Source organism: Camelus ferus, chromosome X (genome assembly GCF_009834535.1).
Source record: "Camelus ferus isolate YT-003-E chromosome X, BCGSAC_Cfer_1.0, whole genome shotgun sequence".
NCBI lineage: Eukaryota > Metazoa > Chordata > Mammalia > Artiodactyla > Camelidae > Camelus > Camelus ferus.
The window spans coordinates 57,018,494-57,045,008 of NC_045732.1; the positions used below are offsets into that span (position 1 = coordinate 57,018,494).

The 26,515-nt window shown below is 35.7% G+C and overlaps 1 long non-coding RNA gene across 1 annotated transcript; it reads left to right on the forward strand.

The window, feature by feature from the left end:
- LOC116661863 lies at positions 1-25,993 on the forward strand. Its single transcript, XR_004317841.1, has 4 exons — positions 1-11; positions 2,855-2,861; positions 17,704-17,713; positions 25,902-25,993. It is a non-coding gene; the product is annotated as an uncharacterized LOC116661863 (long non-coding RNA).
- The last annotated feature ends 522 nt before the right edge of the window (positions 25,994-26,515 follow it).

Here is a 26,515-nt window from a genome sequence, read left to right on the forward strand (position 1 = left end):
AAGTTCATACAGTTACAGGTCACCAAACTTCAGAATTGCAAACCAGGCAAGAGTACCTTAAGTATCTTTCTCCTGTTAGATACACATTTTTATCATGATTCTGAAAGATCTAGAATCTGACTGACTTGAACTTTGTTATGCTTGCCCCAATCCTAATTCTACAGTAGACTGAAGAGAGCAGTTTTTGCCCTGGGTGTTTAAGCTTCTCTTTCAATTACAGCTGCCATCTCCCACCCAGAAAGAAGTCTTAACCTGAGAAGACTTCAAGGGAAGGGAGTTGATCTGGGTTGACACAACTAGAGGGAAAGTCAGCCCTGAATGAATGGAAGTTAGAGACCAAAATAAACCACACAGCGGTTTATTATTAATACCTAATTCATCAGAATCTCTGGGGATAGGGATCAGTGAGCTGTATTTCTAACAATTTCTCTAGGTGAGTTTATTCTGCCCGGTGTTCTTTTATTTAGATTGTATGTGTACCTAATATATGTTTTTTTTTAATAGACTTTATTCTTTTAGAGCAGTTTCAGGTTCACAACAGAATTGAGCAGAAAATACAGAGTTCCCACATAGCCCTTCCCATCCACACATATATACTTCTAGGTTGTTCCCTTCACACAGGATGGACCATATCTGTCTATCTTCCAACCAAGACCAATACAGATACAGACACACAAATATACAGACAAACACACTCTAGAGCCTTATATTACATGAAAATAGAAGGTTGACCCAGGCAGAGAGTCCTCTTTCTGGACAAAGCCCAATGCCTCATGCAGGAGAAGGGCATGTTCTTAGGGATGCAAGATAGTCAGAGGGAGAGTAAGAGATGACTGATGAATGATAAATATTAGTAAGTTTTCTAAGTATATTTTCTTTCTCTTTTCCTCTTTGAGTTCTTTTAGATACTATACTTCTACGGTCAATTTGATTTGTTTGTAGGAATTACTTAGCTCAGAATTTCCCAAACTTGTTGTAAGAATCCTTGCTATAAGAATTATCTAGGGAATCCTTAATAAAAATAAAAATTTCTGGAACCACACTGCCCAAATCATAAATTCCAATGGACAACACACACACATGCACGTGTGCATGCACGCACACACACACACACACACAAACACATACACACACACACATAAATGATCATTACTCAGTCTAGACAATGACCGATACTTTAAAAACTAAAATAAAATTGTTTCCCAAAGTTAGGTTAATTATAGACTAACATATACAGTCGATATGTACTAGTTCATCTGTAGATAGATGTAGGTAGAGAGCTAGCTAGCTACATAGCTAGGTATACTAGTTTGAATCTTTAGAAATTCAGATCCAATATAGAAATATTAACTCTGCATTGTATAAATAGGCCTAATGTACTCTTTGAAAGACTACTCTTAAGAAATCGAGGATGTTTGAGCATTTGACCTTCTATTCAACCAGCCTCATGGTAAATACTGAGAAATGTGTTGGAGGTAGTTAGTACCATTTTCTGGACTGATAAAGACGAAGGAATAGAATTATTATGAGGAGAGCTGTATTGTTACATTATGTTATTATTGAAGACAAGGAATAGTGATTGGTATCTAAAGCTTCAAGGGCTCTGTCATGGTTCCAGAGCTCTCTCCCACCCACCCAAATAACCTTGGAAATGGAAAGGGAATAATATAAGAATAAACACCTCCAGGGAACTTGATATTGCAAGCATGTTAAGCCTGGTGGAATTTTTACCTCTTCTGAGTAAATAGAGACCCTTTTGGGATTTTCGAATTCCATGAAATCCCATACCTGTACTAGAATACTAGATAGCCTCATTCTTTGCGACATGACCTTTTGGATGGAGGAGCTTTTGCATCTCAGTACCAGTATGTAAACAGATAAGACATTGTCACATTCTTTCAACCCAAAGTTGGGCCAACTGCGAATCAACTACTTTTCTTGGACCTAGTAGAGAATTGAGGTCACAGGGCAAATCACTATCCAACACTGGAAGAGAAAGGTGAATCCAGGGAGACACACATCAGATCTGCTTACCTGGAACAGAAGCCGCTGGAAACACAAACTGTTAGGAATACTTAAATGGTAATTTTCATAATGGCTGGAGGCTGAATGAGATTGAGAAAATCCTGGGAGCTACAGTCTAAAAGGGGATCTATACTTTCCTGAGATTTTCCCCCAGGAATACCACGGGATTCTCACAGTTAGAATCTGAGATAGATATCCTCATGGCCTTCGCAGGGGGAGGGAAGATTGACCATTGTGAAACACACCCAGAGCCTTCTGCATTAAAAAAAGAGCTACTCTCAAGGGCAAAGAATATGCCAGAGAACAATTTTGAAGCCTTTACTCATCTGGGAGAATGGAATCCCCACCCCCATTCTAGCCTCCTCCATCTTTTCTGGCTCATCTAAGGGAGAAAAAATAGCATAGTTAACAGAGAACAGGTTTCAAGAAAATAGATTGTGACTGTTGCAGCCAAGGAATGGAGTAGGAGGTAGAGGGGAAAAAAAGTAATACCACAGAGGGAGGGGCAAAAATATTTGTGAAAATCGTAGCCCTGAGACTAAAAGACTAAAGACTGAGACTTGGAATATTGTAGAATGCTTCTCTCTCTGACATCATATAACCACACTCAAAAGCCTCCAATATAATAACAGTAGATTACAGCCGAAAAGGCGGCAAAGCAGACTCTAATTCAAAAGGAGTTATTAGGGAAAGCCCAAAGCAACATGGGAGAAAAAAATGGGAATACTAAAGGACTTTGAAACGTCTGGTGTCTACAGCTACAACAAACATTAAACATAACCTAGTTGTGGGAAATTCTATGAAATACTTGGCCAGTACTCCTCACAAGTGTCAAAGTCATCAACAAGAAGGAAAGTCTGATACGTCACAACCACAATGAGCTTAAAAATACAAGGTGATTAAATGTAATCTAATATCCTTGATGGGATGTTGGAATCAAAAAAGTGCATTAAGGTGAAAGTAAGGGAATCTGGATAAAGTATTGACCTTAGCTAAAGCTCACACACATACATTTATTCTTTTTCTATCTGTTTTAGTATCTTTATGACAATCACACCATAGTCTTTTGGCAACTATGTTCACACTTCGTAAGTTCCCTCAGCAACTTCCAGGGGTATTTTTCAAAAAGATACAGGCATTCTGCCTTGATCCTAGGGGAGGGATCCTATTACAACTTTTGCTCTCCCTCACTGTAACTAACATCCTCCAATTACCTATTAGGTAATAACCTAAAATCCGAAAAAAATGAAAAAATCAATTGGTTTCTATCTTCCACATGCCTAGTGGAAGTGATGAAGAGAAAGATGCAGACATTTCAGCTCCAGGACTGATTTTAAATCCCTTAAAGTAAGGCATTTTTTAAAAGTAAAGTCAATTTTGTATTTTTTTTTTAGATTCCACATGAAAGTGGTAATCATATGATATTTGTCTTTCTCTGTTGGACTTACTTCACTTAGTATGATAATTTCTAGGTCTATCCATGTTACTGCAAATGGCATTATTTCATTCTGTTTTAAGGCTGAGTAATGTTCCATTACACACACATATATATACATCTTCTTCATCCATTCATTTGTCAATGGACACTTAGGTTGCTTCCATGTCTTGGATGTTGTAAATAACAGAAAGAGACTCATAAACATAGAAAACAAACTTATGGTTACCCAGGGGGAGGTGGAGGGAGAGATTAATTAGGAGTTTGGGATTAGCAGATACAAAATACTATCTATAAAATAGATAAACACCAAAGTCGTGCTGTATAGAACAGGGAACTGCATTCAATATCTTGTAATAACGTCTAATGAAAAAGAATATGAAAAAATATGTATGTATAACTGGATCACTATGCTGTACACCAGAAACTAACACAACATTGTAAATCAACTATACCTCAATTTAAAAAAAAAGGAAAGTTAAGAGGCTATGTGTTGATTTGTTAGTATAAATAAAGGCTAAGCTTAAGAAACTCAAAATATATTCACATTGTTATTTTCAGGCTCAAGGGAGCATGGGAGGCAGATTGTTAGCTGTTTGAGTTGATTGTGTAGGTGATAGATTTTTGCACTTATTGTCCAAAAGGAAAACATATTTTTGACCACATAATTGAGTTTTACACGTATTGAATTTTTACCTACTTTCTTCATGTTGAATACAATGAAACTCCCCCATAGCCCACCCAGGTACTTATTTCTGAAGGAAGATTAGCTTGCTCTAGGCTACCTAAATTGCTTTTCTTATAAGGGGAAGCTGAAAAATCTTTCCTGATGGACCTAGTTTTCATGATCTTTAGGAGGCAGTGATAGGAAAATGAAATCTAATAATTGTCAGGGATTATTTTACTAAAGTGTTAAATTATATGCTTTCAGGAACTCAGAAGCTGTATTCAATGCCAAAGCTTATTATAAGTATTAGAACTCCGTTGGCTGAGTGGCAAAAAATGATCAGCGACCCCCTAGGATTACTGAGAAGTGAACAGGCAATAAAATGAATAGAATCAGCATACTTTTCTCCTCATGCAGAGAACTTTTTGATTGACCCCAGGCTAGTGGCTATTTCCAAAGATGTGACACTTGACTCGTGATTATTTTCAAGCCTCAACTTTTCTGCTATTCTCATTATCATGCTAGGAGATTTTTCTGGGAAACATTCAAATTTCCAGCTGCATCTTTTATTAAATTGAGTGTCCTAGTTGCCAACTTTATTCAACTACGTGCAAGAAAAAGTTTGAAATGACTTGAGGTTGTATCATTTTCTATTGTCTTGCCAAGAAAAATTGGAAATGCAAGCCTTTAAGTGGGTGTCGTAGTGGGATAACCATTATCAGGGTCCTACTTGGTGCCAATCAGTATGCTGCATACTGTATTTATATGTTTTCAATAGACTCTATGAGTTAGGTATTATTCATACAAAGGCCTGTAGTACCTGGAACATAATTAACAGTTAATAATGATTAGCTTTTATTATTATTTCCACTTTACTCCTGAGGAAACAGAATAAAAAGATCAAATAATTTTCCCCAGATAAAAAGCTGATTGTCTTGAATTTAAATTTTACCAGTGTCTCTTCTAGAATGTGAATCTTTCCTCTGCTTAAAACACATTGCCCATAACATAAATATCAAACTCCTTTGTGTGATGTGTGGTGCTTTCCAAGATCTGGCCTTTTTCTCCCATTGCACCTGAAGCTCTAGCCATTTAGAACCCAAGTTTTTGAACAAGTCAAATTCCCTTTTTATGCCTCTGAATTGACTGCTGATGACTCCTCTAAATGCCATGGGAAAACCTTCAAATTTCAAGACTCTGCTGTGCCTATAAACTATAGAGCATATGATTTTATATGTCTCCATACTAGACTGTGATCTTATTGGAAGAAAACCTGTGTTATATTAATATCTCTATTTGTGTGCTCAGTGTCTAACAAAGTGTTTAGTATGAAGAAGGTGGTTGATGACTGGATTAGTGGATGGATGGTCAGTAATAGGAATGGAATCATAACTATAACTGAATTCCATAGAAGTTATTTTTCATATTTGATGTAACCTTAAGTATATATTATGGTGTTACAAGTTTAACTTTCATGAATAAAAAAATGATTATCTGATTTTCCAAAATCCTTTGCTTTTATTTCCTTTGCTTTAGGAGACACATCCAAAAAAATATGGCTAAAATTTATGTCAAAGGGTATTCTGCCTATATTTTCTAAGTCTATGATAACTTCCTCTACTTGCGCATAAGTTAAGCACTTTTTTGTTATTAGTCCCTTAAAAAGTGCTAAGACAATAATGCAAAGATTCACAATATATTATAATATTTCATTGTGAAAAAGGAACAGTATCATTTGAAGTATTTAGTATATTCAGGAGTCTATTTTTTATTGAAGTATATTTTATTTACAGTATTAGATTTAGGTATACAGCATACAGATTCAGCATTTTTACAGATTATGGCTCATTAAAAGTTATTACAAGATAATGGCTATAATTCCCTGTGCTATACAGTATACCCTTGTTGCTTATCTATTTTATACATACAAGTTTCTATCTGTTAATCCCATACCTCTAATGCGTCTCTCCCCTCTTCCCTCTCTCCACTGGTAAGCACTAGTTTGTTTTCTATATCTGTGAGTCTGTTTCTGATTTGTTATATACCTAGTTTGTATTATTTTTTAATTCTACTTATAAGTGACATCTTACAGTACTTTTTTTCTCTGTCTGACTTATTTCATAATTCTAATATTCTCTAGGTCCATCCATGTTGCTGCAAATGACAGAATTTTATTCTTTTTTATGACTGAGTGTTCTGTCTATGTTTTCCTCTGAAATTCTATGGTCCAGTCTAACATTTAGGTCTAAAAGAATGAAATTATAACACCATATACAAAAAAAATCTGAAAAGAGATTTTTCTTGTTTCTTGGGGAAGGCCTGTAACTCCTTTAGCTGCTTCTGATAGATTTTGAAGTGTTGTGTTTCCATTTTCATTTGTTTTGAGGTATTTTCAGATTTCCTCGTTTTCTTTAATGACCCATTGGCTTTTTGTAGCATGGTGTTTAGTCTCCACATGTTTGTTCTTTTCCCATTTTTTTTTTTTCTGTAATTGGTTTCTAGTTTCATACTGTTGTGATTGGGGAAAATGCTTGATTGAATTCATCCTCTTAAATTTGTTGAGACTTTTTTGGTGGCCTTGTATGTGATCTATCCTGGAGAATGTTCAATGTGCACTTGAAAAGAATGTACATTCTGCTTTTTTGGATGGAATGTCTTGTAGTTATCTTTTAAGTCCAAATGGTCTGTTGTATCATTTAAGAGCACTGTTACCTTACTGATTTTCCGTCTGGATATGTCTATTCATGTAAGAGGGGTGTTAAAGTCCCCTAGTATTATTGTATTAGTGTCAGTTTCTCCTTTTATGTCTTTTAGTATTTGCTTTATATATTTAGGTCATCCTGTACCTGGATCACATTTGTTAATGAGTGTAATATCCTGTTTGTGTATTGATCCCTTTATCCTGTAATGCCCTTCTTTGTCTTTTGTTATAGCCTTTGTTTTACTGTCTGTTTTGTCTGATATGAGTATTGCTACTCCTTTTCCTTGTCATTTCCATTTGCATGAAGTATCTTTTTCCATACCCTCACTTTCAGTCTGTGAGTATCTTTAGCTCTGAAGTGAGTCTTTTGTAGGCAGCATATCAAAGGGTCTTTCTTTTTTTAAATCCAGTCAGCCACCCTATGTCTTTTGACCAGAGTACTTAGTCCATTGACATTGAAAATAATTATTTATAGGTAAGTAATTATTGCCATTTTGTTACTTCTTTTCAGATCGTTTTTGTAGTTCTTCTCTCTTCATTTGTTCTTTTTCTTTCTTCCCTTGTGATGTGATGATTTTATTTAGTAATACGCCTGTGTTACTTTCTAGTTTTTGTGTATCTATTATAGGTTTTCAATTTGTGGTCACCATGGGTTTCATACAAGTAGTCATATAACTATGTCTACTTGTTTTAAACTGATAGTCATTTAAATCAAACACATTCTAAATGATCTACATATTTTAATCCCCTCCTCCTCTACATCTTGTGTTTTTGATATCATATTTTGCATCATCATGTTTATCCCTTAACTTTACTGTAGTTATTATTGCTTTTACTTTTTTTTTTTTTTTTTTTTTGCTTTTTAATCTGTGTATTGGCTTATTTAAGTGGTTGATACTCAATCCTTCTTATATGTTTGACTTTCCTAATGGGATTTTCCCTTTCCTATATCTTCTTTCTTCGCTCCTACTTAAAGAAGACTTTAATGCTTCTTACTAGGGTATATTTAGTATTGATGAACTCCTTTAGTTTTCGCTTGCCTGAGAAGTTCTTTCTCTCTCCTTTTATTCTAAATGTTGATCTCGCTGGGTAGAGCTTCCTAGGCTTTTCCCTTTCTGCACTTTGAATAGATCATGTCACTCCCTTCTGGCCTGCAAAGTTTCTGCAGAAAAATCAGCTCATAGCCTTAGGGGAATTCCCTTGTATATAACTGTTTCTTTTTCCCTTGTTGCCTTTAGAATTCTCTCTTTACCTTTAACTTTTGCCATTTTAATTTTGATATGTCTTGGTGTGAGTTTGTTTGGGTTCATCTTGTTTGGGACCCTCTGTGCTTCCTGTGCTTGGATATTTATTTCCTTTTTCAGGTGTGGGAAGTTTTCAGCCTTAATTTCTTCAAATACATTTTCAATCCCCTTCTCTCTCTTTTCTCATTGTGGGACCCCTATAATGTGAATGTTGGTACACTTAAAGTTATCTCAGTGGTCTCTTAAATTGCTTTCATTTTTTTAAGAATTGTCTTTCTTTAGCTGTTCTGATTGGGTGATTTTGATTATTCTATCTTCCAGATCACTCATGCCTATCACTTAGTCTGCTTTTCATTCCCTCTAGTCTGCTTTTTACTTCAGCCATTTAATTCTTCATTTCTGATTGGGCCATTTTTTTTTTTTGGCCATTTTTATATTTTCTAGTTCCTTGTTAAAGTGTTCATTGTTTATATCCATTTTCCCCTAATTCAGTTAATATTTTTATTACCAGTGTTTTGAATTCTTTATTTTGTAAACTGTTCATTTTGGTTTTATTATTGATTTTTTCAGAGGCCTTTTTCTCTTTCTCTTTCAGTTGAGAGTGGTTCCTCTACCTTTTCATTTTGCTCAACTTTCTTTGACTCTATGAATTTAGGTGGGACAGTTACTAACTGCAGTCTTGAAGGGGTGTTCTTATTGTGAGTTCCCTATACAGAGCACTTGTGCCCCGTGCCTTTGGTGCGAGCTTGATTTGACACAGACACATTGCATCTCCTCACAGTGTGCTGGAAGCTATCACCTTGGTATAAGTTAGGGCTGGAGAAGAAATGGCTACAGCTGGCCCCAGGTATGAGGCAAGACTTGCCCTCTGCCCAGTGGCTGTCACTGCCCTATTGGCAATAGAGTCTAATCCCAAATTACTGGAGCGGAACCCCTGAGGGTGGTTCCCAAGCTTGTTCTGTTCCCTTTGGGTGTATGTTTTTCCCTCTCCTCACACTGGGACCCTTGCCCCGGGGGAGAGTGTGTTGAAATAAGTTGTACTCATGCCCAAACAAAGGCCTAATACACTGTGCAGGGGCCTGCTGCTCCGCTCAGATGCAGCCGCAGGTGCACGCCCTCTTTTTCCCTCACAGCTGATCATTGCCCTCAGCCGCTGATATTCCCACCCTGTTGTGGAACTGCTGGGCAGGGAAGTCAGGGCCCACGTGGGCTCTCAACATGTATTTGAGGGTGAACTGTGGTGTAGCAACTGCTGTCAGAGATTTGGGGGGCTTCTAAGGCACTGCTGAGTAAGTACCAACAATGGCCATCACCACCCCATCAGGCTTTGCCCCAGGACCAGGTTGCCTCTGAGTCCCACAGTCAAGTCATTTTTCTAGTTATGATCACAGCAGATCCAGTGTCACGTGGTGATATAGAGTGAGTGAGTGATTCCAGAGTGTTCACTTGACTTAGGCAGGGGCACACAGCGAGACAGTTGTGGAAAGCCTAGCAGCCACTAAGGCAGACCTCCCTAAGCCCTCCTCAGGTGTTAGCTAATGCATGCACTCCTCCTAAGTAGAGTTCAGGCCCCCCACAGCCCTTGTATTTGCTACATTGGTCCTCCAACCAGCCGAGGGGGCTTTTCTTCTCTGAGTAGGACCCCAGGACTGAGGTGCCCAGTCTGTGGCTTGAATTGCTCACCCCCCAGGGTAGACGTCCACCTGTATGTCCTCCCTTTTCTTCTGAGTCCCTTCCCTGGGGCACATTTCTCCATCTGATTGCTTTTCTTACCTCCCTTCCTGATTATGTGTGCATCTTTCTTTCAACCTCGATTGTACAGGAGTCCTTCTGTCAGTCTCCAGTTTGTTTCCAATGAGACTTTTTGCACATGTAGATGTGTTTTTAATGTGTTTTTGGGGATGGGGCGAGCTCCATGTCTTCTTACTCCACCATCTTGATCCCCATTTGGATTTTGAATACGAAGAATTGTACATAATCCACTTTCAGAGAAACTTACTATCAATGTTTAGAGTTTGGTGTTTTCCTTCTAAATATGAAAATACTTCAGTTTCATACCCGATTGCAAAATACTCTGTGAGTCTACAATTGTATTTTATTAAATACGAGTTATTTTGATGGCAATATTTTTCAGAAAAGAAAATGATGCAATGAATATTTTGAATCTCTGAGACCTTAGAGAAACATAAATCTTAACTGTAGCAATGTGGATTTTAGGAAGATGGAAAAAAAAAACAACCACTTAATGGATAGTTTAGGTAAACTACAACAGAAGGCCAAACTCATGAATGTTCTGACATTGTTAGTGAGATCAAATGGAAAGATGCTTTTCCTCTTACCATCATCAATCATGGTAAATACACAGCTCTGGAAGATTTTTGAGTTAGTTTAGACAAAGTGAAATCTTTTATCAAAAAATAAATCTTATCTATATGAGCCAATGAAATGTGATTCCTTTAGATTAGAAAGCTTTGGAATCAGTCCATAAACAGGTCTTTGTTTTTCTGCTAATCCTAATGAATTCTGCAACAATTGTCAGGGAATTTGCTAAATTTAGATAACAAAGAGAAGGAAAAAAAGTTGTTTGGTATTAAAGGGTTCAATCCCTTTTTTTTTTTAAAGTAGTACAAGCATCTGACAGTTTTTATAGTCTTGTTTTTTGTTTCTTATTTTTCTATACTGATTATCACAAATTTTATTTATAAATGGAAGAGAATTGCCAAAATAGCAGTTGTTATGGCAAATAACATAAATGACTGCTATTAACATTTATTTGATCCTTAGACAATTTCTTTCATGTTTAGTAAAGCCATTTTATCTATAGAGGAAATTGTGAAATTAGTCTTTCAAAAATGGACATAGCAAAAATATAAATCTAGGTTGTAAAAATATACATAATGATACTTTATTGAGCAGTTACTATGATTTAGTCATGATGTTAAGTGGTTTACATTCATTATGTTTTAAATTCTCAGACCATTTTTAAGAGTTTTGTACACTTACTCCAAGAAGATAAAGGACATAAAAATTATGCCAAAATTATGTTTCAAAATAGGGTAATTTTGTCTCTGTATTTTACCTCCTATATTTAATGTCTTCCATGTCCTTAGACATTATAATACTTATTGCAACTTTAAGGGTCAGAGTTATCATATAATACATAAAATAAATCTCACTGTAAAACATACATGATAAGTGTTTAAGAGCACAAACTTTGATTTCAGACAGCTAGGGGTATAAATAGTAATTCTGCTCGTAACAAGTCATTTGACCTACCTAGGCCTTACTTCACTCATCTGTAAAATATGAATAATAATACTTACCTCAAAGGTTTTGTTGGGAATATTAAATGAGATAAAGTATGCTAAGTACCTAGCACAGTGCCTGGGAAATTGCAAATGTTCTGTTTCAACAATGAATTATTATTATTAACATAACCACATAAGCATTAAATTTCCATGTAGATAAAAATCATTAAAGTACATACCAGGGATAGTTTAGAGACTGGAAAATCTTAGCTTGTGGACTAGATTTTGCCAATGGATGTGTTTGTCTAGTTAATCTAGTATTTTGCAAAAATAGAGACATTAAAAAAGAGAGATGTTACATTAAAATCTTGATTTCTGGATTCTCATGAAAAATAGAAGATCTGGCAAAATGGGTCTATATTTTTTCATGGCAAGAATTAGAGTTAAGTAGTGGCTTAATTGTAGTCTCTAATTTGCCATATTCTCCATCCTTCCCTCTTTATGACAATTTATTATCTTTTCGACCCCTATAGATACTTGGATTTTTGAGTCCTGAGTTAGATCAATAGAAACAAGATCCATGCTCTGCTTTCCCTTTAGTCACCTGAGGGAGTCTTCAGTACTTGTATATTTATAGCTGCTTGATTATCAAAGCATAACAGTGTCTAGGTCAAACTGTCTGGAAGATACCCTTGAACAAAGTGAATGGAGGAAGATATAGGGGGGGTAGAAAGGGAGAGTTAGAGTGTACAGCTATATGTAATGTATCCAATAAAACTTGTGTCTCTCTGGATTTGATTTGTTCTCAACTGAATTTGCAAAAAGAAGTAGTTTACCAGACTCTTAATCTACCACTCTCTTTGAAATGTCTTTAGAAATATATTTGGTATGATAGAAAAGAACTATGTGAACAGGCAGATCACAGAAAAAGTAATAGGAAGGGCTTAGAGTGCACTCATAATATATATTAAAACACTAGCAAGATACATTTTCACTTATCACATTGGCAGAGGCAGAAAACAAAAGAAAGATTCAAATAAAATTACTCTGTGAGGGAATGAGAGAACAGGCATTTTTATACAACGTTATTGGAAATTTAAGTTGTACAACCTCTTTGAAGGGCAATTTTGCTATCTATATATCTATATATGTGAAAACTAAAAATAAATATTTCATTTAACTCAGCAACTCTACTTGTACAAACCTTGCATGGTGCATAAATTTACATACACATTTAATGTTAAGGGTGATGATCTGTCCAGCTAAAAGATGTTTTTTGGCTTTGTCTGCAGCCAGTAAGTGGCCATAAAATAAAATTCTGATACAACAAAATATGTGAGCAGAATCTTTGGAAGGAACACTCAGGAGCTTTCCTGAAAGAAAAATAGATAATTGGGAAAGATTCTTTTCTTTTCTTTTCCCACCATTTTTCCTTTAACTTATAATGTACATGTAATTAAGTAGGTAACCAACTTCTATCACAGCACATGAGGTGACCTTGAGAATGGAAACAGTGGTTGAATGGTGGAGGAGAAAGATCCTGAGTTCCTTGGGATTGTTCAACTGCCCGAAATACTCTGAAAAATATACCACAGGATTTAATTTACAGAATAGAGAAATAAACTTCAATTATGTTTAAGCCACTATATCTATTATATACAACCAAACTTAATCCAAACTGAAACAAAAGAAAAATGCATGAAAAAGGAACTGTGAGGATACTCATAAATTACTGACAGTGGTTTCCTTTGGAAGTGAGAATAGGATTGGAGGGTGGTGATAAGGAAGATTGTTATACTTTGCTTGTGACAAATATGTATTTTTAAAATATTTTACAAGGAACATATATCCATGCATTATTTTGTAATAAGAAAAAATAATGAAATCAAAGAGTAATGCTTTACAAACAACTAAAAAGGATTACGCATAATTTTTGTGGATATATTGTAGGGAGCATATAGGCATGTAATTTCAAATAAGGGTGGCTAAATATAAATTGTGGACCTTTTTACCTCAAAAATGAGGTGAATAAACAAAAAGTTTTCTTTGTTTATATACATGGAAAGAAAATATAAAATTAAATTCTAATTATAATAGTTTATTCTGTTCTTTTGATCTATATATCTGTCTTTATGCCAATAGCACTGTCTTGTTTATTTTGGTTTTATAGTTAGCCTTGAGAATAAGTAATGTAAATTATCTGGCTTTTTTCTTCTTTGACAAAATTATTTTTTCTAAGTCATTTGCACTTCCATATAAATTTTAAAATCAGATCATCTATTTCTATAAAAATGCCTAATGGAATTTTGATTGGGATTATTTTGAATATCTGGATCAATTTAGGTATAGGGACATTTGAAAAATATTGAGTCTTCAATCCATGAACTTGGAATACATCTCCATTTTTAAAAATCTGCTTTAGTACTTGGAGCAATGTTTTTTGGTTTTTAGTATGCAGGTTCTTATACATGTTTTGTTAAAATTATTCCTAAGTACTTTGTACTTTTGATCCTTTTGTAAATGTTAGTTTATTTCATTTCCAGTTGTTTGTTGATAGTATTTATAAATGCAATTGATTTTTGTATATTGACTTTGCATCCTATTTACTTGCTAAATTCACTTATTAATTCTGATAGTCTATTTGGAAATCCTTTAGGATTTTCTAAATAGACAATTATGTCAGTCCACAAGTCACTTATGCTATGTTCATTTTTTTGCTTTGTTTTTTTCTTTTCTCTATGTTTTATTTTGGATAGTTTCTCTTGTTATAATTTTATTAATATATTTTTCTAAGGTGTATCATCTTTTATTGTTATTGGATATATTTTCATTTCAGTTACTAAATTTCACTTCCAGAGGTTTTACTTAGGTCTTTTTTATATTTACCATTTAGCTCTTCTATATGTTAAAATTTTTCTATATCATTTTAAAAATATGAAATATATTTATAGTAGTTCTTTTAATATCCTTGTCTGCTAATTCCATCATCTATGTCATTTCTCAGTGTTTCCACTGATAGAATTTTCTCCTGGTACTAGATCATTATTCCTGCTTCTTTGTATGCCTGATAATTTTTGTTTGCAACCTGACATCTTAAATTTTACAATAATGTGTGCTGAATTTCAGTATATTTCTTTAAATATTTAGTTTTGTTCTGGGATGCAATTAAGTTACTTTTTTTTAATTGAAGTACAGTCAGTTACAATGCGCCAATTTCTGGTGTACAGCACAATGTCCCAGTCATGCATATACATACATATATTCGTTTTCATTAAAGCTTATTACAAGATATTGAATATAGCTTCCTGTGCTATACAGAAGAAACTTTTAAAAAATCTATTTTTATATATAGTGGCTAACATTTACAAATCTAAAACTCCCAAATTTATCCTTTCCCACCCCCTTTCCCCCAGTAACCATTAAATTATTTACTATGTCTGCGAGTCTGTTTCTGTTTTGTAGATGAGTCCATAGTGTCCTTTTTTTCTTTTTTCTTTTAGATTCCACATATGAGTGATATCATATGGTATTTTTCTTTCTCTTTCTGGCTTACTTCACTTAGAATGATGATCTCTAGGTCCATCCCTGTTGCTGCAAATGGCATTGTTTTATTCTTTTTCATGGCTCAGTGTATTCCATTGTATAAATATACTGCAACTTCTTTATAAAGTCATCTGTTGATGGACATTTAAGTTATTTCCATGTCTTGGCTATTGTATGTAGTGCTGCTATGAACATTGGGGTGCATGTATCTTTTCAAATTAGAATTCCTTCAAGATATACGCCCAGGTATGGGATTGCTGGATCATATGGTAATGAGGTATCACCTCACACCAGTGAGAATGGCCAGCATTCAAAAGTCCACAAATGATAAATGCTGGAGAGGGAGTGGAGAAAAAGGAACCCTCCTATACTGTTGGTGGGAATGTAGTTTGGTGCAGCCATTATGGAAAACAGGATGGAGATTCCTCAAAAAACTAAAAATAGACTTACCATATGATCCAGTTAAGTTACTTGTAATCAGTTTGATCCTTTCAAACTTTGATCTTAAGTTTAGTTATGGCAGATTCAGAGCAGCCTTTATTCTAGGTTTAAGTTAGCCCACTACCAAGATTCATACATTTTTTTTGAGACTTATGTGAAGTCCTGAATATTAAGAGCTCCCCACCCAATTCTCTCTGGATAGAATACAAACTATTACAAACAAGTTCTGTGTTGGCTCCAGGAATTTTTCAACCGACTCTTTTGCAATGATTATTTCCTAGTCTTTAGGTACCTTCCTCTAATCGTTTGTGAATCAGCCCCAGACAAACTCTAAGATATGCTTCTACAGATTCCTGGAGTGTTCTTTATGTGTCACCTGCTCTTCTTGGGTATTCTGCAATGAGTTTTAACCACCCTGGATTCACTGAAAGCTGGATTTTGACTCCTCAGTGGAGTTATACCATTGGTCTTTATGTGAGTTCCCCCTCTTGCACTGTACATTGGGAGTTCTCTCTGCACAGTAAGCTGAGGCAATAATGACTCACCTCATTCCTTTCTGTTCTCTCAGGAATGATTCTTTTGTGATGTCTAATTTTCAATGTTTGAAAACCATTGTTTAATATATGCTGTCCTGTTTTCTAGTTGTTTAAGGCGAAAGGGTAAACCTGGTCCTGTTACTTTATCATGGCTGTGATATAGGAAAAATGAATGTGGGGTGTGACGAGGGCCATGTCCCAGGTCTCGGTTGAGCCCCTGGGATGTGCCCCACCAGGTGTGGGTCCTTTGCTTCATGAAGGAAAGAATTCAAGAGTGAGCCATAGTTGAGTAAACGTAGACTTATTTAGAGAGATACATACTACATAGAGTGCAGGCTGTTTCAGAAGGTGAGAGAAAGGCCACGAGGTGTGGGGGTGAGTGCTCAGGTTAAAGTAAAAATAGATACACACTCCATAGACAGAGTGCAGGCCATCTCTGAAGATGAGGGAGTGAAAGAGGCGGCCATAAGGCATAGTGTTGCCAGTTTTTATGGGCTTGGTAGTTTCATATGCTAATAAGTGGGAAGACCATTCCAACTACCCTGGGGAAGGGGCTGGGATTCCCAGAAATTGGGCCATTGCCTACTTTGACCTTTTGTGGCTAATCTTAAAACTGTCATAGCGCCCATGGGCATGTTATTCACTATGCTAGTATATTACAATGAGCATATAATGAAACTCAAGGTCTATTAGAAGTCAAATCTCCTGCCATCTTGAGCCTCAAGGCCTACTGGGAGTTGAATCTTCCACCATTTTGGTGTTAAATACTGTGTCATTCCTTGAATGACTGTGCCCTGCCCTCTTCCCTCCTGTCTCAGCTGGAATGTAAGTCCATACTGATCTACTGAATAAAGAATTCTATTTTGAATAAAAATAAGAAATTCACTGTAAGTGACTGACTAAGTAGCCCAATCTAAATATATCAGTTAACTATACTTCTCAGAAGTTTAGTTAATAAATTCATAAACAAAGGAAAGTGTCTTTGTCAGTAGATCTGCCTTATAAAAAATGGTAAAGGGACTCCTTCAGGCTGGACAGTATAGTAACCTGAAGCTATACGATAAAGAATGCAAGTAAATAAATAAATATAAAGCCAGTATTATTTTGGTTTGTAATTCCTCTTCTTTCTCTTATGATTTAAATAAAAAATGGATAAAACAATAATTATATAAATCTATGTTAATGAGCACATAATGTATAAATAAATAATCTGTGGCAATACAAATGGGGTCACGGTTTTTTAGGAGCAGAGCAGGTATATTATTGAAACCAAATTGGTATTATTCAAATTGGGTTGTTATAAGTTTGATGTTAATTATAATCTTCAAGGTAATCTTTAAGAAAGCAACTAAACATGTACAGAAAGAAAAAAAGAAATGAATCAAAGTAGTACAGTACAAAAAAATTAGCTAAATACTAAAAAAAAAGCACTAATAGAGGAACTGAGGAACAAAAATAGTAAAGTGGCAGAAGTAAGTCATTCATTATCAGTAAGTATTTAATTGTAAATAGATTCAACTTTCCAAGTAAAGGGAAGAAATTGGCATAATAGATAAACATGATCCATTTGTATGCTGTCTATAAGAGCATTTGTTATTTTAATTACAAGGACAAAAAGAGATTAAAAGTGAAATGATGGAGAAAAATATTCTATGCAAATAGAAAGAGAGGAGACCTAGGATGACTATATTATTATAAAAACAGATTTTAGGTAAAAAATACTACAAGAGAAAAGTAGGAAATTACATATTGATAAAAACGACAATCCATCAAGATGATATTGAACTTGTAAACATATACGCATCTAATGAGAGCTCTCCAAAAATATAGGAAACAAAAATTGACAAAATTGAAGGGAAATAGTTCTTAAATGGTAGTCAGGGACATCAATACACCACTTTCAATAATATATATACAACCAGACAGAAGATCAATAAGGAAAAGAGGGCTTGAACAACACTATAAACCAACTAGACCTCGCAGACATCTTTAAAACACTCTAGGCAACAGCAGCTGAATGCACATTCTTCTCCAGTACATGTAGGACATTCTCCAGGATAGACTACGTATTACAGTATTACAGTAGAAAACAAGTCCTAATGACTTTTAATAGATTGAAATCATGCAAAGTAGTATTTCTGATCACAATTGAATGAAACTGAAATTATTAGCAGAAGAAAAACTGGAATACTCACAAATATGTGGAAATCACATAGCACACTTTTAAACAAGAAATGAGTCAAAGAAGTTGCAGGGAAATTAGAAAATACAAAGAGATGAATAAAAATTAACATAATATACTAAAACTTACAGAGGCAGCAAAGCAATGGTATGATGTGTTGTGTGCCACAAGGGGGCTGCCTGTGACATGGTGATGTGCAGGTTGGTAAAATAATTGACCAGAGATTAAGAATAGAAAGGAGCTTGTTAGGGTTCACTGTCATAGACAACAGTGGTCACAGAGGTGAGGGGGGCATGCATGAGTACTGAGGGCCGGTTGTTGGGGTCTTTTATGAGGTAGGGTTGCAAGGTGCCTGATCGGCTTGTGCACAAGTCTCTGATTGGTGGTAGGTGAGGTAAGAGGTTTAGGGTCTGTGAAGGGCGGTGGGGTTTATGACTCTGATAAGGTGGGCTGAAACAAGCCAGCCTGAGCTATTGTGAGATTAAGCATTACCTAGGGCTATTAGTTTGTTAGGGGAAATAAGCCCAGTAAAGATTCAAAATATTCATAATATTGCATAGGCCAAATAAACAATATGTGGGGGTCAGATTTAGCCTGTGTGGCATCAACTTATGACTTCTTGTTTATAGTTTCCATACAATTCTCTACAGTGTTCTTGAGGAAAGGGCCAAAGTCAACCTCCTTTAGATCTTCTAGGTGAAATGTTTCAATAGTTACAAACCTACCTGTCTTGTCCAACATTTGTAAACCAGTATATTTTTTCTTTACAGGAATATTATGAGAGGAAACAGTCATATGTGTTGCTGAAGTCCAGATATAAATGTATTTATTTTGTACCTAGTTATGTGATTTAATAAGGAAATGAACTTGTACTTATGAGATACGTACTTAGTGAATTCATCCTAATCACCATCATGGAAGCAGTGTCATGTTGGGGCTATGCACAGACTCTGGTCAGATGGATTTGGATTCAATTCCTATTCCATTGCCCACCATCTGTCTCATATTAGAAGAGTTACTTTCTTAGTCATCTCAGGCTTCTATAACACAATATCGTAAACTGGTGGCTTATAAACAGTAGCAATTTATTTCTCACAGTCCTGGAGGCTAGAAGTCTGAGACCAGGGTGCAAACACAGTCTGGTTCTGGTTAGGGTCTGATTCCAAGTTGCAGACTGTTCACTTCTTTTGTATCTTCACATGACAGGGAGCAGAGAGAGGACATAAGTTCTCATGGCTTTTATAAGGGCACAGATTCCATTTATGAGGGCTCTGCCCTCATGATCTTAACCTAATTTTAATTACCTTCCAAAGGCCTCAACTCCTTAGGCAGTGGAGTTTCAACTACGAATTTTGAGGGGATAAAAACATTAAGTCCATAACAATTACTTAACCTCTTTGCACCTCCATTTCATTGTTTTCAGTGGAGAACATAATAAGAACCTACTCTATAAGGTTGTTTTGAAGATTAAGTGAGATAGTATTTGTCAAGTGCTTGGTATGTAATAAATGCTCAATTATATCAGTTGCTGTGATTAGTGAGCATATCTTTAACTAGATATTCAGCAGTATTGCCAAGAAATGGTATCAGGTTCACTGGTCTGTGGTTTTCAAAATAGAAATATAATCTAATGTTATTATTAATGAATGTATTATATTATGATTCAGAAATCCTGGATTGGGGTGGGGGGTACATCTCAGTGGTAGTGCACGAGGTCCTGGGTTTAGTTCAATTCCTAGCACCTCCACTAAAGAAGATAAATAAGCCTAATTACCTCCCCCCTCATCAAAAAATAATAAAATAAAAATAAAATAAAGTGATATTATTTTAAAAAAGAAAAAGAAAAAGAAATCCTGGATTAGTATCTCAGCTGTCCTGAGGAGTGTGTTCTATGAATTCACATGACTGAACATAATACTAAATTCCAAGCATACCTTACCTATATTGATAATGAATGAATGCCTGTGTTATGAGTTGTGAGAGGTTCTGACATGCCTATGTGCTTCCAAATATCTCTCTTATCAGACTGCTGTAGAAGCTAAAATCTTTCCATAAAGATCACTTGCTTGGGTAGCAAATCTCTAGGTCTAGTATGAGTACTGAGTTTTCATCATATAAATAAATTAAGAGAGCAGAGATCAGAAGAGTATTAGAGTCAGAATTATTCTAGAAAATTTGGAAGTGACATTGCCACCAAAGTGAAACCAGACATCCTGTTCATCAGAATGAGGACACAGAAGGAAAAAGGTAAGCTAAGAAATATTAAAGGAAAGTGAGTGTAGTTTAATCAGCAGGGATACTAAATAGAGTAAGAGAATCACTAAAGGGAAGAGGGTGGGCAAAAATAAATTCTGTTTCCTAGTTTTGTTTTAAGCTGGCCATGTCTGCCCCAACTTCTGCACCCCAGTGTTCTTTTAGGTACAAAGCCAACTGAACGTGAATTTTCCCGAGATCAGATAAGCAGTACTACTATTGAACTGTGATCATTTTTTCTATGACGGTCTCAGAGGTTGGAATAAAATAATTGGAATTGTCCAGGCAAGCAAGTGTCCTCTACAGGAGAGAACCTGAAAAAAGATTGAGACAGAGTTTCTCAAGACTAAGAAGAGACTCTCAAAGAATTCACATGAAGTGACTTTCCTCTGAAGGGCTAAGAAAGAATTGTGTAAATGCAAAATACCTTAGATCCTGGCTATCATGGTGTCCTTGGGGTCTTGGTTATGAGGTGAATAAACTTTGACTGCTTTTGCTTTGTACTGAATTCCCTACTAGAGTAGACAATCAGGTAGCCAGGCTCCTGTGTATTGTTATGACACCTCTTTACATAAGTAATTACACAAGTGGTGTATGAATGCCAAAAAGCATGATTTAATTATATCTTTAATGTTTCATCTTCACTTGTCACTTGAAGGCCACATCATTTTATTGCTTTCCTTTCTAATTTTCCCCTTGGGTTAAAGACAAAGTTCGATAATAAGCAAGTAATTAAATTGCTTTCAGTTCAGAATGTCAATGTGGTTTTGATTCAGAATATCAATGGGTTTCTAAAAGGAAATTAAGCACAGAAATACTCATAAGGAAAATATTACTATATATTAGAGTTGTACAAAGATTTAGATGTTATACCCTAGCTTTTAGTGGCATTTAACACTACCATTTTTCTACAGCATCAAATAGTGTGACTGGAGGTAAGGTAGAGTGGACTTACACATTTTGGCTGGTTGAAAGATGTGTCAAGAGGGCAACAGTTTTAGTTTCAATTTTGTGAGTTAAATCTGTGTCTATGAGTGTGTATGTGTGTGATGGAAATCATCCTTGCTCCATGACCGTCCTCAAAAATTGTTAGTTTGCTGTCCTCAATTCTCCTTCACTCCTTAGCAGAGGAAACTATGCTATAGAGCACCTTACCAACCACAGCTCTCCATCAAATAGTACTGTTTTATTGTCTCTACGAGTGTCTATAGCTGTGAAAATTCAAATTACTAAAATGCCATTACCTAAAAGAGAATCCAAGATACGGATATGAAAGGAGATTAACCAAGTTTAAAAATATGTCTTCAGACACTTTCATCCAGGAAATTGGTCGTGTTCTTATTTATAACTGGGGCAGAGATATCTGTGCCTTCAGAAATCGGTGTTTAATCTTTAGTTTGCATGATAAATTATGGCCTTTTCTTTAACCCTCCCCCACTAACCAACAACAACAAAAAGTAATAGGATCAAAAACCACTGGATGTATTACTTTCCATTAACCAGCATGTCTCAGGTATGCTAATTAAATGCTGAATATCCTTGCTTATATAGTATGATCTTTCTGGGGGAGTCTGATTCTGGTGAAAGAAAACTAATTGAATTAAACCGAGTCAGTATGGTTTTGATAGGAGATGTACTTTCATCTTCTACTTCTATAAATATTGATGATCTTATGTGGGTCATTTATTTATTCCAGAAATATTTATTAAGTGTCTAGTCTGTGACAGATACTCTTCTAGATCACTCACGGGAATCGTTGACAACAATATTTTATTTACTACAACATTCCGTTGCCTAATAATGTCAGATAAATGAGGGTATACTGTATATAATTTTAACTCTAACAGTGGGTATAGAACACATGTAAGTTGATGCATATTTAATTATGTTATGAGCGAGGTCACTGTACACCTCTTTGTTGCTAAAGCCAATGGGTGATTTCTCAGTCTAATCTGACTTGAGTGCTCTCTGATGTATGAGATACTTGTTAGGATACCACCCAATGGCCATGGATGTACCCCTCACACCCCTTTCTAAAGTGCATGCAGGTAAAACAGACCACCCCAAAGCCAGTCATCAAAATTAATTTAAATGTTTATAACTCACTCAGGTATTTGAAAAGCCAGGTGGATTCCCTGAGGTAGGGGCAGGTCCCACCAGCAAGAAGGTCCAGGCACAAAGAGGAGAGAGACAGCTTAAGCAGTGACAAATTAATAAGGGCCAGAGGGAGACTAATTTCGGTAGCAGGGTGTGGTGATGCAGAGTAGGACTGGGAGGGGAAGGAAGACCAGAGTAGTGACGGTAGGTTGACTTTTCAGGAAGCAGCTGAGGTGAGAGCAGTTGATAATCTGTTGGTGTTTCACACTGGCAGATTTTTAAGGATTTAGCTCAGTGTCATTTTGCCGGACCTTGACTTAATACTATTTCTCCACATACTGTTGACCACCACTTACCCTTTCTTTAGCATCAGTGACTTTTGTTGTTCCTGGTTTTGACGCATCAGTCCCCCCACCCCCATTAACTCTAACTTGGTCTCATTTCCAGTCTCCCCTCCTCCTAATACTTACCATAGATAATAATATTCCCCTGGGTTCCCTCAGAAGAGCATGCGCCCACCTTTCCACTGATAGATTTAAGTTCTCAGAACCAGATTAGAAAACGCATCATACTTAAAAAATTGAGTAAAGTATTGCCTGGACTTTTGGGGCCTCTTCAGATTACATTAGGTGATATTTACACACAAGTTAAAAATCTTGTCCAAACTTTCAGATTAAAAAATAGAAATATTATACACAAACCTGCAGAGTGGACCTTAATTGCTTTGGTGTTGCTGTCTTTGCTGACCCCGATTCTTGGCATTCAGAAGCATCCTCAAGAAAATGTGATGTTTGCACAGTTTATAGCCACCCTGCTTAAAGAATTACATTTAAAGAATGAAGACCTTGAAACTTTAACCATCATTTTTAGAATCAGCTGTTAACCAGAATGGTATAATCCATGAAGGCCACATAGATGACCCTATATTCACCATTTCTGGAATTCTAGCCACAATAATTGTCTGGTGGTGACTGATAAATAGCTATAACTGTAGAGAGTGACTTCCCCAGATAGAGGAGAACAATTACTCCAACAAGGATAAGCAAGACCTTGCATCCTAGCTATAAGACACAGTGTTTTTATTTATTTGAAAATGGAAGTTGAAATCTTAAATTGAAACTTGAGTGAATATTCAAGAAAGTATAATGACCTATTATTTTTTCTAAAAAAAAATTCCCCTGGGTTTCATTTCGAGATGAGTGTTGTATCTGTGCTTGTGTGTGTGTGTGTGTGTGTGTGTGTGTGAGAGCGAGAGAGAGAGACTGAGACAAAGACCAAAACAGAAGAATCTTAAGGCGAGAAGGCTTTTTCAATATATATATTGAATATATATATATATTGCCCTAGCTCAGGTCTGAGTATCAAAATTTCCTAGGCAGAAGGAGGAGAGATTTGTCTCTCCCACTTGAGAACGATTGTTTTATATGCTTTCTCTGGGTGATCTCCCTCAGTCTCAAGGAACACTGGATTTATATCTATATATTTATGTCTGTATCTTTAACCCTTCTCTGTCTGTTTCCACATATGTAAAACGGGGATAGTATCTATGTCAAAATATTTTTATCAGTGTTTACTGAGATAATACTCTGTATATTTAGCATCTAGAATTGCACATGGCAGATGGAAAGTGCTCAATCAACATTGACTTTTATTATTATTATCACAGTGTCATTGCTCCTTAATTCACTTACTTAATCAATGAAAAAACTGTTGATCACCTACTATGGGGCTAGATACCGCCAGCCCAAAACTCTCTTCTGGGCTTCTGTTGTGTATAACAAACTGCTAGAAGACTTGGCTGTCCCAAGGACACCTCAAACTCACTGAACTCTCCTTGCTGCTTCCTAAACTTGATTTTTGTCCTCTAATGATTACCATGTAAATCATTTGCATTATGATATAACTAGTTGCACAAACATCATCCTTGACTTATTTCCTTCCTCACAGCCAATCAGTCAGTAGGCTGTGCCAATTTTGTTTCTAAAACACCTCTCAAATTCACCCCCTTTTCACAATTCTTTATGCTGTTATTCTCGACCAGTGTTCTACCATCGCCAGTGAAATAAATTCAACAGTTATTCTCTGACATTTTATTTTTCACTCTCCAAAACAAGAGTTACCTTTTTAAAAGGAAAATATAATCATGACAAACCTCTTTACTTAAAACCTTTCAATGGCTCCTTTTGATGATTAATTTTACATGGGCCAGGGGTACTCAGGTTGAACAGTGTTTCTGGCTGTGTCTGAGAAGGTGTTTCAAGACGAGATTAGAGTTTGAATCAGTAGACTCAGTAAATAGCCCTTCACAATGTGGTTGGGCATCATTTAATCTGCTGAGGGTCTGAATAGAAGAAAAAGTGATGGAAGGAGAAATTCACACTTTTTTTTTTTTTTTTTTTTTTTTTTTTTGGCCTCACTGTGCTAGGGCATCCCATCACATTTTCTCCTGCCCTCAGACTGGAATTCACTTCATTGGCTCCTCTGGTTCAGGCTTTTGGATTTGGCTTGGAATGAATTACACCTACATCATTGGCTTTCCTTTGCCTCCAGCTTGCAGACAGCAGATTGTGGGATTTCTCATCCTCTATAACTGCACGAGCCAATCTCTTTCTCATATGTGTGTGTGTATACTGTTTCTCTGGAAAACCCTGAGGAAATACACTCTTCAAAGCTCAAATTACGAGCTCCTCAAATATTGCTAACAAGCTTTTACAATGCATGGTCTCTGTAAGAGCAAATAATATATCTGAGAAGTGGTTAATATCCAAAATACATGAAGAGCTATACAACTCAACATTTAAAAAAAAAAAAAAAACAAACCCATTTTAAAAATGGGCAGAAGACCTGAATAGACATTTTTCCAAAGAAGACCTACAGATGGCCAACAGACACATGAAAAGATGCTCAACATCATTAATCATCAGGAAATGCAAATCAAAACTACAATGAGATATCACCACACATCTGTCAGAATGGCTATTATCAAAAAGACCACAAATAACAAATGTTGGTGAGGATGTGGAGAAAAGGGAACCCTTGTCCACTGTTGTTCGAAATGTCAATGGGTGCAGATACTATGGAAAACAGTAAGGGGGTTCCTCAAGAAATTAAAAATAGAACTACCATACAATACAGTAATTTCACTTCTGGGTATTTTTCTGGAAAAAAAACACGATTTCAAAAATACATATATGTACCCCTATGTTCATTGTGGCATTATTGACAATAGCCAAGATATGGAAGCAACCTAAGTGCCCATTGATAGATAAGTGAGTGAATAAAAATGTTGTATATGTATACAATGGAATATTACTCACCCATAAAAATCGAAATCTTGCCATTTGCAACAACATGGATGGACCTAGAGGATATTATGCTATGTGTAATAAATCAGACAGAGAAAGATAAATACCATATGATTTCTCTTATATATGGAATCTAAACAAAACAAAACAAATGAGCAAACATAACAAAACAAAAACAGAGTTATAGATACAGAGAACAAACAAAGGGAAGGAGGATGGAGGAGATGAGTAAAATCAGTGAGGGAGATTAAGTGGTACAAAGTTCTAGTTAAAAAGTAAATGAGTCACAGGGATGAGATGTATAGTGTGGAAAATACAGTCAATAATAATGTGATATATTTGTGTGAACAAACGGTAACTAGGCTTCTCATGGTGATCACTTTGTAATGTATAGAGATATTGAATAACTGTTGTATACCAGGAACTAACAAACATAGTGGTGTGGGTTATTTATACTTCAATAAACAAACAAACTCATAGAAAAAGAAGTCATATTTGTGGTTACTAGTGGTGGGAGATGGAAGGAGGGGGAATTGGCAGAAGGTGGTTAAAAGTTTAAAACTTCCAGTTATAAGATAATAAGTACTAGGGGTATAATGCACAACATTATTAATATCATTAACACTCTTGTATGTTACATATGAAAGTTAAGAGAGTAAATCCTGAGACTTCCCATCACAAAGAAAACATTTTTTTTTCATTTTTAATTTATTTTGTATCTATATGAGATGATGGATGTTCACTAAACTTCCTGTGGTAATAATTTTATGCTGCATATAAATCAAATCATTATGCTGTACACCTTAAACTTATACAGGGCTGCATGTCAATTATATAT